Source organism: Mus caroli, unplaced genomic scaffold (genome assembly GCF_978045245.1).
Source record: "Mus caroli unplaced genomic scaffold, Mus_caroli_1 scaffold_6, whole genome shotgun sequence".
NCBI lineage: Eukaryota > Metazoa > Chordata > Mammalia > Rodentia > Muridae > Mus > Mus caroli.
Genome location: NW_028227261.1, coordinates 112,652,595 through 112,668,938, shown reverse-complemented (window position 1 = coordinate 112,668,938; position 16,344 = coordinate 112,652,595). Strand labels below are relative to the sequence as shown.

Below are 16,344 nucleotides of genomic sequence, written 5' to 3'. Positions count from 1 at the left end.
TGTCCTGTCAGCTCCAGGGAGGGCTTGCGTTGTCCTCCGGATGGTGGCATTAGCTGGGATAGTTAGAGCCCAGTGGGCTTCTCTACATCCTCACCACTTTCTTCTTTCTGATGAGGCCGGTTTTGAAGCCAGCTCCATGGTACCTTCAGAGCAAGCGTGAGAGCCTAGATGGCCTCTCCTTGTCATCACAGTGCCTTCCAAGTCACCATCTGGGGGCCAGCCCCTCTCTTGGAACAGGCTGAGCTGGAAGGGAAGGTTCCTAAGGAGAGGGCCCAGGGCTCCTAGCCCACAACTCAGGTCCCTGTGAATCAGCTACCTGCATCTGCAGGCATTGTTCATTTTCTCAAATCCAAAGCCTAGGTCAGAGGAACAGCTGGAGGGAGCATGGGCTGGAACAGCCCCCTCCATCTTTCCCTTCTCTCAGTCCTGGGAACCTAGAGGGGATTTCTAAGGAGAGGGGCTAGCCAGCTCCTTCTGAGACAAATCCCTAAATTTCAAGGAATTGACAGATCGGGGAGGAATAAGTGATTTCCCATCCTTGTGAGAAAAACCAGAAGAGAAGACTGCAAAAGAACAGCTAATATATGGGGTACCCACCCAGCCCTCTGCACCCACACTTGTGGTCCTCCGTATGTGTGTGTCGGATGGGAACATCCACATTCGTGTACACGCCACACAGAGGCCCGAGGTTGATATCAGGGACCTCTTCCATGACTCTACACCTTAGCTCTGGAGACAGGGTCTCTCACTGAACCTGGAGCTCACTGACTTGCTAATACCAGCTGTGACCAGCTGTGAGCTTCAGGCTCCCCCTTTGTCTCTGCTTCGCCAAGCATGAAGATTACAGGTGTGTGCCACTGCGTGCCTACTTTTTAAGGTGGGTTCTGGGGATCCAAATTCAGATCCTCGTGCTTCATAGCAGGCTTTTCACTCTCAGAGCCATGTCTCAAGCCATTGTCTCCTCTTTCTCACCAGGGAAGGCAATGTGTTCTTACATCCTGACTTAAAGATAGTTGAAAATTATGGTTATTTTTCGTGTGTGTGTGTGTGCCTGGGAGGAGGTGGGCACATGTCATAGCACAGGAGTGGAGGTCAGCGGTTAACTCTGAGGCTGTTGGCTCTCTCTTACCGCTGTGGAGGTCCCAGGGATCAAGCTCAAGTGACCAGCTGTGATAGTTTGTACACGTTTGGCTCAGGGAGTGGCACTATTAGGAGGCGAGGCCTTGTTGGAGTAGGTGTGTCACTGTGGGCATGGGCTTTAATATCCTCATCCTAGCAGCCTTCAGAACAAGACATGGAACTCTCAGCTCCTCCAGGCCCATATATGGCTGGATACTACCATGTTACTACCTTGATGATAATGGACTGAACCTCTGAACCTGCAAGCCAGCCCCAAGTAAACGTCATCCTTATAAATGTTGCCTTGGTCGTGGTGTCTTCACAGAAGTAAAACCCTAACTAAGACACAAGGCTTGACACTGAGTGCCTTGACCTCCTAAGCTGGCCCTACAGTTCTCACATTTATCAGTTTTCATTCATTAATAATAATCACAATAGCGCCGGGTTAATCACAATAGCGCCGGGCATGGTAGCTCATGCCTTTAATACCAGCACTCGGGAGGCAGAGGCAGGGGGATTTCTGAGTTCGAGGCCAGCCTGGTCTACAAAGTGAGTTCCAGGACAGCCAGGGCTACACAGAGAAACCCTGTCTCGAAAAACAAAAAATAAAAAAACATAATAATAATAATAATAATCACAATAGCATTCTGATTGTCTTCTGTGCTCTGGATCAATCCCTCTGCCAACCATACTTTGTGTAATGTTCCCAGGCATCTTCTGACACGTGCTTATTGTATTGTGATCCTTGTTTTACACATACAGAGGAGGAGGCTCAGAGAACACAACCACACAGCTGGTACTACCCGCCCACCCTGCCCGTGCCAACTATCTACTGGGCATAGCACGCAGCACAGAGTACGTAGCACACGGCAGAGGTGGGAATCGGCACTGCCCACCTGATGCGTGGCCAGGGAAGTAATGACCCTCACCGTAGTCAGACCCAGCGCTGCTACGTTATTGCACCAAAGCCTTTAAATCCAGGTTTCACTACTTCTCAAATGGATGTTTTATTAAAATCCATTTTATTACCTTTTTTTGGAGACAGGGTCTCTCTATGTAGTCTTCTCTATTCTGGAACACTCTATGTAGACCAGGCTGGCCTTGAACTTGGTGTGCACAATCACATGCAGCTTTGTGAACCATCTTTTGAAGTATAAACTTGGGACTGGAGAGAGGACTCGGTGGTTAAGAGCATGCATTGTTTTTGAAGAGTTTGATTCTTGCATCCACATCGGAACAATGCTTAACTCCAGCCCCAGAGGATCTCACTCCCTCTGACCTCCGCAGATAGACAGACAGACAGACACACACACAAATAAATAATAACAAAATAGTTTAAACAATTGTTCTTTCTGGTCCCCCCTCTCCACCAGCAAATATGTACTAAAATCCTTGAACTCTCTGTAGTATCAGTTTTTTATAATGCTGAGAAGGGATAAAAGGGCTGGAATGCCAGACCCCTTCACCCAAGAGAGTCCAGAGGCAGGGTAAATTCATAACATCATCAATTATGGCCACATAGTGAAACTTCAAAAGGACCAGATTAGGTTTCTGAATAGCTGAGAAAGTGGGGCTTCCTGGAAAGGGAGCAGAAGCTCTGTGTGCCTCACACACCTGTGAAGGTCTCTTGCAAGACTTTCCCTGTAGCCCTCTATGGTGGTTTGAGTAAGAGTGACCACCATAGGCTCATATATTTGAATGCTTAGTCACCAGGGAGTGGCACTGCTTGAGAGGGATTGGGGGGCGTGGCCTTGTTGGAGGAAGCGTGTCCCTGGGAGTGGGCTTTGAGGTTTCAAAAGCTCGAGCCAGGCTTGATGTCACAGTTTCTCTCTGCTTATGGATCAGGATATAGCTCCCAACTGTTGTTCCAATATGCCTGCCTGCATGCTGCCATGGTCCCCACCATGTTGATTATGGATTATACCTCTGAAACTTTAAACAAGCCCTCAATTAATGCTTTCTTTTATAAGAGTTGCCTTGGTCATGGTGCCCCGTCACAGCATTAGAATAACAACTATGACCTCTTTGTAACATCCGTTATCATAAACAGTAAATGTGTTTTCCTAAGATTTATGGGCTGTCCTAGCAAATTAATCCAGCCATATGAGAGGCAGGATGGAAAGATAGAGAAAACTAAGGGGATGTGAAGCAGGGAAAGGGCCCTTTACCCCACAATCTAGCTTGCCTGTCCTGCTGGCTGAGTGAAGAAACTTCAGCACAGCTGATAAAGCAAAGATTGCCTGCAGAGACAGTGTTGCCCCAATGATGGCTCAAGCGAGGGGGGGGGGGAGGTGTCAAAGCAACAAATGAGCTTGGTCAGAGTGTTTGTAACCCTGAGTTCTAATGTCAGCATTTTTCTCTCACACCCAAGTCTAAACATCTAAATGTACCCCTGACATTTGCACTTACACAAGGAAGTTCTTCGAGAAGATAAAGCTGCACATACAATTTTACTTAAATTTTAAGCTTTGCTTAATCTTTGAACATTGTTGTAAATTACATCTTTTTAAAGAATGTGATTAGGACCATACAGGATCACATAGTAAACCACACACCCATACACAGCACGCACATACACATGCACACACGCACACACATGTTAGAGAGACACATAAGAGTGACTTTCAAAATCCCACACCCCTTGGAATGTGTTCTGTTCATTTCTATTATTACTCTGATGACAAGAGGAGCAAGGAGCTTGTCAGGAGACCTGGAAAATGAGTACCTTCTGCTTCATGTCTCCACAACTCATTCTGTCTTGGCCAGGAGGCAGAAATGTCCTTAGTTCTATGGGAAGTTCTGTCTTAGTCAGGGGCCAGGAATGACAGGGGTTCGGTGCTGTTTGTGCTCTGGTTTCTTTTTTTCTTTATTTTTTTGTTTTTGTTTTTTTAGACAGGGTTTCTCTGTATAGCCCTGGCTGTCCTGGAACTCACTTTGTAGACCAGGCTGGCCTCAAGCTCAGAAATCTGCCACCTCTGCCTCCCAAATGCTGGGATTAAAGGTGTGAGCCACCATGCCCGGCCTAGAGATAAAGTCTTATTTTTTTATTTTTTGTTTTTTGAGACAGGGTTTCTCTGTATAGCCCTGGCTGTTCTGGCACTCACTTTGTAGACCAGGCTGGCCTTGAACTCAGAAATCCGCCTGTCTCTTGCCTCCCAAGTGCTAGGATTAAAGGTGTGCACCACCACCGCCTGGCTGTGCTCTGGTTTCTTATTATCCCTCTTTTCCTTTTGCATAGAAACTTAATGGGTATAGCTGCCTGGATTCTATGCATGATCAGAGATTTCATTGGCTTTGAAGCTGTCTCCAAAACTCCAGTCCAGTCAGGAGGATGCAGAAGTTCATGGGCATCAGCCATGAGTCCAGGTAGACCAGTTGGACCAACCAACTCACTTCTCTATGCCTCAACTCAGTAGAGTCTCATTACCCTTTAGACAAAGGCCCTCAGTGGTGACCCTCCTGCTGCATGGGAGTGCCACTTGATTTCTTCCCCTTAAGCCCTCTTCTATGACAACACTCCCTTCTAAAAACTCACCACTTGTTTACCATGAAATCTGTTCTTCAAGTTCTTGAGAAAAAGGATTTAGAAGCTTTGGTGGCTATTTCTTGCCAGGGACTCTAGTCTCTGGAATTATGCTCAACCTAGGTGAGAAAGCCTTTATCATATGAAAAGAACCTCTGCCTTTTCCATTTCTGTCATTTGCCTAAGTACTTAATAAGCTCCCATTTTGTTAAGTTCTAATATTGCGTCCGTCACTCGGCCATCCTGGAATTCCCTGCAGTACACTCAGGTGTCAGTTTTGCCTGAGTGGAAGCCCCTGTGGGGAAGGGAACTTTCCGCTCCACAAGGGGCTGTGTTGAGCTGTGGTCTCCTGTTGCCCCTGGCAACACCACCTATGGCCTCTCAATTGAAGACAGCATCTTTCCAACAGCCGTAGGGCTCAGTCCTCAAAAATTGCTATGAGGTTCATCTAGATGCCCATCACAGGCACCAGTTGTGGCTTGTGCCTCTGACCAATAGTCTACATATGCAGTAGTTCCCATGACCCTTTTGTCAGTTTGCAGCTGCAAGACCTACCCAGCACTGCAGCCAACAGCCTGGGGTAGGAAGAGCTCCCATATATGGAAATTAGAGGTTGTGCAAGCTCTGAGTTGTGAGTGGAGAGTGGGAAATATTTGACTTTCCTAGATCCTTACAGTGTGCCACCCATTTTCTGTCAGAATCTCCAGGGATACTGCAAGCTTTACCAGAAGAGACTGCAGAAAGTAGGTCCTCAAAGTGGATCCCAATCCTGGGATTGGTTGCTTTTATATATGAGTACACAGATAATCTCTCTGCGTGGAGAGAGAGGACCCAGGACATCAGGAGGTTGCGCAATTGTCATAGTCACTCAGAACATCACTAGTGACACACAGGATGGGACTTGACACCAGGATCTCAGTTGGACACTTTCCCTTCTACCTGGTCTGCGTACTCTCTCTTGAAGTCCCAGGAGACACAGACAGAGAATAGCGGATAGGCAGAGGTTATTACCAAGTAGAGTATAGGCTCAATGGGGAGAGCAGACTGTGGCCAAAGACACTGTTGCTCCTATCTATGTTCTAGGCAGATCTTACACTATTTTCTAAGGTCTCTGTAATAAACTAGCTTTCCTAAGGGCCTTGGCCCTATCTGCATGACTGAAAGACCTGCTTGGTTCTTTATCAGAAAGCCTCTTGCCATCTTAAAAGGTTTAGGGTTTCTAGAGCCTGGTTTGGATATTTTTCCACTGGCAATCTTTTAATCAGCTCAGGAGGTCACATCTTGTCCTAGGGCCAGAGCTATGACTTTGTCTAGTTCTTCTCAATGACACCTAAAGTCCTGCTATCTCGGTCCTTGGTTTCATGGACTATAAAGAAAGAAGCAGACTGAATGGGGCTGTAGAGATGGCTTCCTGGTCAAGAGTGCATGCTGCCGTTGCAGAGGACCTGGTTTTGGTTCCCTGTAAACACACAGGGAGGCTCACAACCACCAGTAACCTAAGCTCCAGGGGAACTGATGCCCTCTTCTGGCCTCTGAAGCACACACACACTCACACACACTCACACACACACACACACACACACACACACAAACAAGCGGGGAAAAAAAAAAAACAAGCAAAACAAGCAAAAACCAAAAACCAAGCCTGACAAAATCCAAACAAATCAAGTCAAACCAAACAGCTCTTTGCCCCAGGGCCCTGGTAGGAAACTTGGACTGTAGTGCCCCAGTGACTGTGTGACCTAAGGGTGTTGTCTATATTACAGCACCACCCCTAAATGGATGTGCTCACGACATGCACATGTGAGAGAACAGGCCTTAGATGTTTTGGAAGTCAAGGAGGAAAGCACAGGAAGGTAGCTTAGCCTTTAATTTGTTAGGTTTGCTTTTTTCTTTGATCTCAAGCTTCATGGAGACATTCTCTAGGGTTGAAAAAATAGGGGAAGTGAATGGTCTTCCTTTTCAGGTGGGCCTCTAAGATATACAGGCACCGGAAGGAACTGGCTGCCTCCAGGTGCAGGAGCGGCCTTCAGGATGATGAAGACGTGAAGTCCTTTCAATGCGTAGAATTTTCAGGCAGCACATTTAGTGTCTACTTTGTCTAGCAGAGAAGGCCCAGAGTTTGAAGCTATGCTAGTTTATGCGCAGTGGCTGGCTGCCCTCACCTCTGTAAAAGATGCAGCCATACGTCTCTTCTTACTAAGCCTTTTTGAGTTTGCTTTTGCCTCTTGCCAAGGCCCTAGTCACACAACAGTATAGTGCAAAGCTCATGCGACTTTCAATTATTTTGTTACCCTCTGCCTTGAGAGCCTGTTGGGAATGATCCCAAGAATCAGCAGGAAAGAGTGCAATAATGAGGAAACAGTGTACCGGGAGGGCATCTGTGTCACATCTGCATCACACTCATTAGTGAGTATGGATTGAGTCCTCCTCTATGCCCGGCTGTCCCCAACACTGGGGGACAGTAGCTAACAAAGCAGAAACTTCCTGTTGTTGCAGAGTTTCTATTTCAGTGAAGGAGACAGACAATAAGCAAACAACAAAATCTACAGTCAGATGGCAACAACTGCCACAAAGAAAAATAGAGAAGTCAAGAGTGGGTAACAGGAGGGATGGCCCAGCAGTTAAGAGCACTTGCTGTTCTCCCAGAGGACCAGAAGTCTGGGCCCAACACATGCATCAGGTGGCTTACAACTGCCTATAACTCCAGCTCCGGGGGCTCTGACTCCCTCTTCTGGCTTCCCTAGGTAACTTCACATGCATACACATACACATAATGCAGACATTCAAATAAAACTTTAAATTATTTTTAAAAAGAAGGCAAGAGGCAAGATGTGGTGACACATGCTTTTAATCCCAGCACTTTAATCCCAGTAGGAAGAGCCAAGGGTACCTAGTTCCTGGGCAGCCAGGGCTGCATGGTGAGACCTCACTCCCCATCCCCTCAAAGGCAAAAGTGGTAGGGGTACAAGGTGTGTGTTATTTTAAATCAGGCAGTCAGAGGAGTCTTTAGTGATATAAAAACAGAGAGTTGACACAAAGGAAGAGAAAAAGAAGAGAGAGAGAGAGAGAGAGAGAGAGAGAGAGAGAGAGAGAGAGAGAGAGAGAGAGAGGAAGAAAGAGAGGAAGAAAGAAAGAGCCACACAGAGACCTGAGAGAAACATTCTTGTTAGAAAACAACAGATTCGAAGGCCAAGAAGCAAGAATGTGAGGAACAGCCTAGAGTCCAAAAGAGCAGAGCATAGGACACAGACAATAAGAAATGACAGTGCACGTCTGTCAGCCACTGTAGGTGTCTACTTCACTGAGTGTCTTGAGCCCTTATCCGGACGAGCAGAACGCTGACATATCTGACTTAATGTTTAAAAGATTCCATATAGCTGTTAAATGTAGACTAAACCAAAGGAGTGTGGAGCAAGGAGTTGTGGATGAAGGCTATTGCAGTAATTCAGAGGACACAGGCAGTGTTTGGAGCTACTGAGACGTGTTCAGATCTGGAAAGATTGTAGAGCCAGTGGGCTGGGGCTCAGTAGAGGATGTGAGAGAAAGCAGAGGCAAGAAGAAGTCAGTGGATGGGACAGTTATGGAGATATGGAGGGCTGGAAGAAAGTGGGTTTGTGGGGGTCCAGGAGCTCAGTTCTGATTGGTTGCATTGAAGCTGCACCCTGGATACATAAATGGGAATGTTAAGTAGGTAGCTGGCATGCCTGGAGTTCAGGGGAAAGATGCTATCTGAAGATACATATTTGGAAGTGTACGGGTGGTATTTAAGGCCTGAAGACAATGAGATCACTAAGAGAGGGAGCGTAGGTAGAAGAGGTCCTAAGTTCCAAGTCTTGAGCCTTGCCAACATTAGAAGACCAGGGGTGGGGGGAGCTCGTGAGATGATGCAGCTGGGAAAGTGCTTGCTGTACCCGCACAAAGACATATGTTTGCACACCTCGCTCCCACGCAAAAGCCAGGTACGGTGCCGTAGGCCCAGCACTGGGAAGGCAGAGACAGGTGAATCCTCTTGTGCTTGCTAGCTAGTCAGCCTAGCCTAGTCAGTAAATTGCAGGGTTAGTGGGAGATCCTGTTTTAGAAAATAAGATGGTAGCTTAATGGTTATGAACGTTTGCTGCTGATATAGAGGACTGGAGTTCAGTTCTCAGCACTCACATTAGTTGGATCACAACTGTCTGTAACTCCAGATCTGGGGTACCTGACAGCCTCTTCTAGCTTCCCCGAGTCCTTACACACTCTGTCTCTGTTTCTCTGTCTCTCTTACACACACACACACACACACACACACACATACACACACACACACACACAATTGGCTTCTGGCTTCCACACACACATATACAAGTGACACACACCCACATACACATGTGCAAATGCCCACATACAATTAGAGAGGTAAAGAGGAATCAGGGAAGGAGGGGGCGAGTAGGGGTGAGAAGAAACTGACCACTGTTGTCAGAGAGGGAAAGGACACAGGCACTGTGAGTGACAGTTCATATTGACTGGATGTGGAATCTACTTTGAGATAAGCCTCTGTGTATACCTATGAGAGGTTTTCTTGGTCAGACCTATCAAACCGAAAAGACCCACTCTACCTGTGGGCAGGATGGCGTCTTCTGTCGGTGGGCCAGATCTGAAGAGGACCACTTGCCTATGTGACACACTGCTGGGTTATCTGTCTTATTGCTGCCATATTTTCCTGTGGCCAAATAACTCAGCTTCTTCAGGCATCCTCCAGTATGGCGGCTCTCTAGGAATCCCCCGCCCCTCATTGCCAGCCAGAGGCTGCAGAAGCACCCAACCTGGTCCACTGAGCAGCCGGCTGGTTTTCAGTCTCCCCAGTGTGAAGACAGTATTGGTGGCCTCCCCCGATGATCTTATGCAAACCGATCTAAAGATTCTTCTTCTAACATATTAGCTGCTTTCAGTCATCCACACCCAGCCATTGGTTTAGATTTCACTTAGAGCAAGGGCGTGGGTGGGGCGGGGTGGGGGGTGGGGGTGGAGGTGGGCAGATCAGGTAGGTTTGAAATGTTTCCGATTCTCTGCGTGGAGCCTGTGGACTGCCACCTCACTCAGTTCAGATTCGGCTAAGCCAAGTTGCCTTTGTAAGGCATCCTGGTTCAGGATGAGTCCTGGGAAGGTTGTCCCAGGTTAGGATTCCTCAGCGGGGTTTAGCTCAGCTTGGCTTCCTACTCACCAAGGAACCTGCATTGTCTTCATGCATCCTAGTCTGACCAAATCCTTGTACCAGAACAGGGAGAATTGAAAGAGGGGCCCTTTGCATTTGGGATAAGGAACTCTCCACTCATACTTGAGTCTGGGAAGTCAATAATGTTTGTCGTGGAACTAGGGATGCAAGGGAGTGAACGGGAGAGGATGCAGGCTGGATGTTTGAATGAGTGCATGTCCTGGAGTTGTGACACTGTGTGCTCTTCTTAGGTCTTCGCGGGGTGGTTTAAGTTGGCTGATGTAAACAACGTCTCTACTCTCCGGCCTGCAGGGGGCGCGCCGAGCCTGGAGAGGATCGCTTTAGACTTCTGGGTCCAGGCGTATTAGCTCTGAGGCTGCGCAGGCATTAGCATCTGGAATCACCAAGTCTCCAAAGTCATCTGTCGCCTTCCAGCTCCTCGCCAAGGGCTCACTGAACGCCGCCGAGGACTGGAAGAGGGTGAAGCAGGGGGTGGGGCTCGCATGCGTGGACTCCTGTCCCGAAAGTCCTAGTGCCAGATCCCCCATCCAGGCCTTTGAGTCTACCGGTACTCAACTAGGGGAGAGCTTGGCGGTGAATAGAAGGCGTTTGCCTCCATGGTACCCACCCAAACACCCTGATGTTCCCGAATCCATGGCACCAAATTTTGACGACACGAAATAACTAATATTTGACTTAAAGGCTGGAGGAAGTTCACATCACTTCTAGCGTCCTCAATTACTTAGCAGCAGAACCCACTCTAAGCAAAAGTCTCTTTATTCCCTAGAGGCTTCTCGAGAGACGAAATGCTGTTCTGTGCTTGATGAAAGGCTTGCAACTGACGAGCGGAAAAGAAATTTGTTCTATTCTTAAATGGGGACAAATAAATGATAAATATCTTTTCTAACACGATACACAATTAATAAAAACAAATCCGTTTCACAAAGATGAAGCACGCAAGCCAGGGCTGTTTCTTTAGTTGACATAGGACCGCGGCGATGCTGCTGCCCCCTGGTGGCGGAGCCAGTGGCGCGTCCCTCCTCTCGCCCGTGGCAGGGAGTGTCAAGATAAAAACCAATAGCTCTGTATGATTTTGAACCATACGGAGGTTCAAAAGAGGTATGTCTGCTTAGTCTCTTAGTATTGAATTGATTTATGTTATTGCGCTATTATCACAACCAATGTATCTAAAGCAAAAATTAACAGCACCAACAGAGTTCCGGGGTGTTCCAGTTTGCCACTAGATCCTAGTAACAAAGCTGGGCACCTCATGTGTATCTGCGACCCCAGCTCTAAGGGAGAGGGAGGCAGGAAATTGTTGGGGGTGGCTTCCAGCCTGGCCAAGAAAACATGCGCGCCAGGTACAGGGAGAAACCTTACCTCAAAGAAACAAGTGGAGATTGATTAAAAAAACAAAACCAAAAATGGACACTTGATGTCCCGTTTCTTCCCTCACTGAGGCTCATGCACCTGTTGTGTACACACACACACACACACACACACACACACACACACACACACAGGCACTCACTCTAATTTAAAAAATAAAAAAATCATTAGACGTCTTCTTAAGCTAAGTATGGTGACTCATGCCTATTATCCTAACTAACACTCAGAAGACTGTATCAGTGGGGTGGTAGGGAGCTTACGGCCAGCTTAGACTTCATGCTGAGTTTAAGCCCGGTCTGTGCTACATAGGCAAACCTCGGCTAAAATTAACAGCAACAAATGGGCCTGCAGGACGGACCATTAGGGAAAGGGTTTTACTGTCAACCTTGGTGACCTGGGTTTGACACCTGCAACCTGTGTAGCAGAGAGAACTTTCTGTCCTTCACATCCATGTCATGGTATCCATATTCAAGTGCATGTGTGTGCACATGCACACACGCGTGCACACACACACACACAATGTATAAATAAACCAACAAATAAGGTAGTTTAATACTTCAGAGCTAAAAGGAAAACACAAGATTCCAGAGATGTTCTCATGGAATTCTGTAAAGTTTAGAATTGTTTAACAATTGTTTTAGCAATTGTTTAGCAATTGTTTTCCCTTTTACAGTTTCTGTTGCCCATTAGCACAGTGTTCAGTGAAGTACATACAGTGGTTGCGTACAGGAAGAAGCCATGAGAAGTTCTTCAGACTTATAATTTCCGTTCATTGTTGGTGAGTAGGTCTTTGCTGAAGTGTTTCCTTTTCTAACCAGCCATTTAGTGTTACCCGTAAAAATAACTTTTATTCTCTTGGATAATAACTGTCCTCTCTGAGGCTTACTGCCTCCATCTGCTAGCCTAGCCTTAGCCCTGGAAGTGTCTAGCCTCTGTACAATCTAATCTAGACCTAAATGGTTTTTAGCCTCTGAGACTTACTGCTGAGTAAGCTCACCCTTTCCTAGTTCTTTCTGAACTCTAACTGGCTGGTTCAACTCAGCTGTTCTGGCTCAAACTCCTCTCCAAGCTGGCTGACTCAGTCTGGCTTCTCTCTCAGCCTCTCTTGAATTGCTCTGCTTGGCCTCAAACTAACTCTAGCAATCTGTTCTAATCTTCCCTCTCTTTCTCATCTCTGGTTCATTTCTATCTTTACCTGTGTCTAGCCTGTTCTCTCTCTACACCCTCTCTCTGTACAACCATCCCAGTAAAACTGCCTCTTCACCCCTCTCTGTGCTGTTCTACTCTCTCTCTCTCAACTCTACTGCATGGTCTCCACGAATATGCTCTTTCTGTACTGTCTGTCTCTCCCTTAAGTAGCTTCCCTTTCCTCTCTCTTCTCCTGAAAGTTGGGTGTATCCTGTTCTGTCAGATCTTTCTCTGATTCATCACTTTGTCTGCCACTCAATTAGACAACACTTTCAAACATGGCTGCTTCCTTCTACAAACTAACATTACCTTCATTGTTTGGGACTAAAGGTGTGTACTAAGAGTGTGTCTGTATTCCAGCCAGTGGGATGAAAGGTGTATGCTAAGGGCTGAGCCACACCACAACTAGAAACAGGTTCAAATATTCTGTAACACTTATCTTTTTTTTGTTTTTGTTTTTGTTTTTTGTTTTTCGAGACGGGGCTTCTCTTTATAGCCCTGGCTGTCCTGGAACTCACTTTGTAGACCAGTCTGGCCTCGAACTTGGAAATCCGCCTGCCTCTGCCTCCTGAGTGCTGGTATTAAAGGCGTGTGCCACTACTGCCTAGTGAAGATTTATTTTTTAATGCATGTGTGTGTGTGTGTGTGTGAGTGTGTGAGTTATGCCTCACATGTGCCACCCATGGAGGCAGGAAGAGGGCTGGAAGAAGCTCACAACTGCCTGTAACTTCAGCTCAGGGGATCTAGTGCCCTCTTTTGGCCTCTGTATGCGTGTACACAAATGCACACACTAAATTGAAAAAAAAATTTAAATCTTTTTAAAATGAGTACACACACACTGCAGCTGTCTTCAGACATACCATAAGAGGGCATCGATCCCATTACAGATGGTTATGAGCCACCATGTGGTTGTTGGGAATTGAACTCAGGACCTCTGGAAGAACAGTCAGTGCTCTTAACCTCTAAGCCATCTCTCCAGCCCCCCAAATTTAAATCTTAAGTAAAAGAAAAACAAAAAGCCAGAAGTGGGGCCTGAAAGTATTTCACTAGAGCCCTTGGCCAGCATGTCTGAGGTCCTAGTTCAATCCCCAAAAGAGCTTAAAGAGAAGTCAAGAAAAGGGGAAAACTGAACAACAGAGGAGGGGTAAGAAGTGTGCACACGTCACTCTGTGTTCCTCAGTGAACGGACGTCTGTACAATTCTGGTAATATAAATGGAGCATGGTGTGATACAGGAACTGTGGGCATTGCATGCAGAAGGCGGCGTGGCAGGGGAAGTGGTGAGAGAGCTAAATCCTCACTTTTTATAGCAAGAGGTCTTCTATTGATGGCACTCAGCACCCTCAGTAGTTACAGGGATTTGCACATCTGCAGCAGAGCTCAGAAGAAATATCTTAGGGGTTAAAGGTCAGGGTGGGGGAGCTGCTGCGTAGAACAAAATTCTGGCACTTTCTTGCAAGAAAAAACAAACCATTAAACATTCTTTTTAAAGCCATGAATATGTTTGTGTGATTGAAGAAATATTTTATGAGAATAAGGAAGAACCGGACAAATTTGTTAAAGAAATGGACAAGTGGTCCCTCATTCACTGAAGACAAAAAGAAAAAGAGAAAAGGATTGCATGTTAACTGAGAGCAGGGCTTGAGGCAAGCGCCGGTCACATAGCCACAGTGAGATGTTTAGTGAACTTTTCTCCTTTGCTACTGGTTATTAAGTCCGGGGCCTCTCACATTCTAAACACGCATTCTACAACTCAGCTTTATCCTCAGCCACATTTTTTACCTAAAAGAATTCTTTTCAAAAGTTGGGCAGTGTTTCCTAGGCTAACCCTGAACTTCTCTTGCAGCCAGGCAGGCTGTTACTGTGTCATCCTCCTGTCTCAGTCTCCCAAGTAGCTGGGATTACAGTCCTGGACCAGCAGGCCTGGCTAGGCATTGCTTCTGCCTGATTTTCCTCTCACTTTAGAGCAGACTTGAGTTTGGGCAGGGCTGGGAATAGAGGGTTCTAGCTATGAAAGACTCCTTTGCCTTTTGTAAATGTCTGACTCTAAAGTAACAATGGGGAAGAGGGAGTGTGACCTGGAGGGCCAGGAGAGGGAGGGAGGGAGGGGCTTCTCCAGTCTGTGGAGGTGACTGTCCTGCAGATCCAGCTGTGGACACTGGGCTGTAATGCCTGGCAGTGAGGGAAGTGACAGGCAGATGGCTCCAAGGGTGTGGGGAGGCACTCAGGTCAAAGTTCAGTGGCTCTAGTGTCAGAATTCCCACATCTCAAATTTGGCATGCATCTGAAGAGACGCAACCTGTGGGGATCCCAGGGGTCAGAGTTTTTTTTGGCTGCATCCCAAGATAGCATGGCTGTGGGGGTCAACAGGGGCAGGTAGAAGGTCTCACCTGGGGTCCAGTGTTCTCAGAACTGCACAGCCTTTGAGAGAGGGATTCCCTTATGAGTGAGAATCTGATGGCAAGTTTTTTTGCTAGCATTCTGGTATAGCGGCTTGGAGGAGGAACCACAGTAATTAAAAAGACACTTTATAATGTACAGCATCTTATAATGTGCTGTGCACATCTCAGTGTGTAGGCTAAGACCATCCCTGATTGACCAAAGACTAGGGTCACTTGTCTTCACCAGCCCATGAGGAGGGAGGGGCACGTGCAGATGCCTTGGTGATTTTGTAAGTGGTAAATGCTGCGGCCAGCTTGGGCTCTGTGCAAACTGCTACAGCCACCGCTGGTTCCCTAGGTCCCTGCCTTTCTCATCCATCCTCCAGGATCTGTCCCCTGCTTTCCCACATAGTCATGGTTCCTCAGTGGTTTTCTTTACCCCTGCCTGGGGATAGGCAGGTCTCCTCTCTAAGAAGAGGTAGAGGGGAGCCTGGCTGGAGCCCTCTTGAAGGAAAGATGGATTTACGTGTGAATCTTGAGCTTTCAAAGACCTGTCCTGAGAGACTTGGTCCTTGGCTTCAAGAAACTAGAAGAGAGGGTTGAGGGGATGATTAGGGATTCGAGCACTTGCTATGAAATCAAAAGAACCCGGGTTTGAACCCCCAAACACTCATGTAAAAGCCAAGCCTGGCTGCATGTTCCTGTAACCCTAGGATTGCAGGGTGGCAATGGGTGGACCCTAGCAGGTTACCCGGCTTATCGAGCTGTGTTTCAAAGGAGGGAAGTGGAGCTATAGGGGAAGACACCTGATGTCCTCCTCTGGCCTCGTCATGTCCCCCACAAGTGTGAATATAGAACCCACATGCACACAATACACATACACACAAATGAACACACACACATGCACACACACACACACATGCACACACACATACACACACATGCACACAAACATAAACACATACACACATGCACACAAACACACATACATACACATATACACATGCACACATATATACACACACATACACAAACATGCACATACACACATGCACACATACACTCATAAATACACACACACAGACACAAACATGCACATACACACATGCACACATACACTCATAAACACACACACACAGACACACACACACATAAACACACATACAGACACAACATATATACACACAACCAGGAATTGAAGAATTCGGGCTGAGGCTGGATCACCTTTTTATTCAGTTAGGTATGAATCACACCTTCCCAACCCAACCACCAGCCTGTACCCACCCGATCAGCGCACTCACAGGATTGCCGGGATGGGACAGCCTAAACTTGGTTCTTGCTTCCTATAGCCTCGTACAATACTGTAGGGAATTTTCTTCTGGCTGTACTTAAGGCAGCAGTCCTGAGCCCCTCCATCACTGCCTGCAAGGTAGGTGCACAGTCCCAGCTGCGGCTTATAAGGTGTCTCTATGCCCCCCTTCCCCAGCTAAAGCCTCTCCCTCCTTGGTACCTTGGGTCCAGGGGATGCAGAGAGCCAGGACCAGGCTAAGG

General features: G+C 47.1%; 1 long non-coding RNA gene across 1 annotated transcript in view; it reads left to right on the top strand.

Annotated features, from left to right (window-relative positions):
- The window catches only part of LOC147004374 (uncharacterized), a 158,992-nt gene that overhangs the window by 49,484 nt on the left and 93,164 nt on the right, over positions 1-16,344 (top strand). The window lies entirely within an intron of this gene.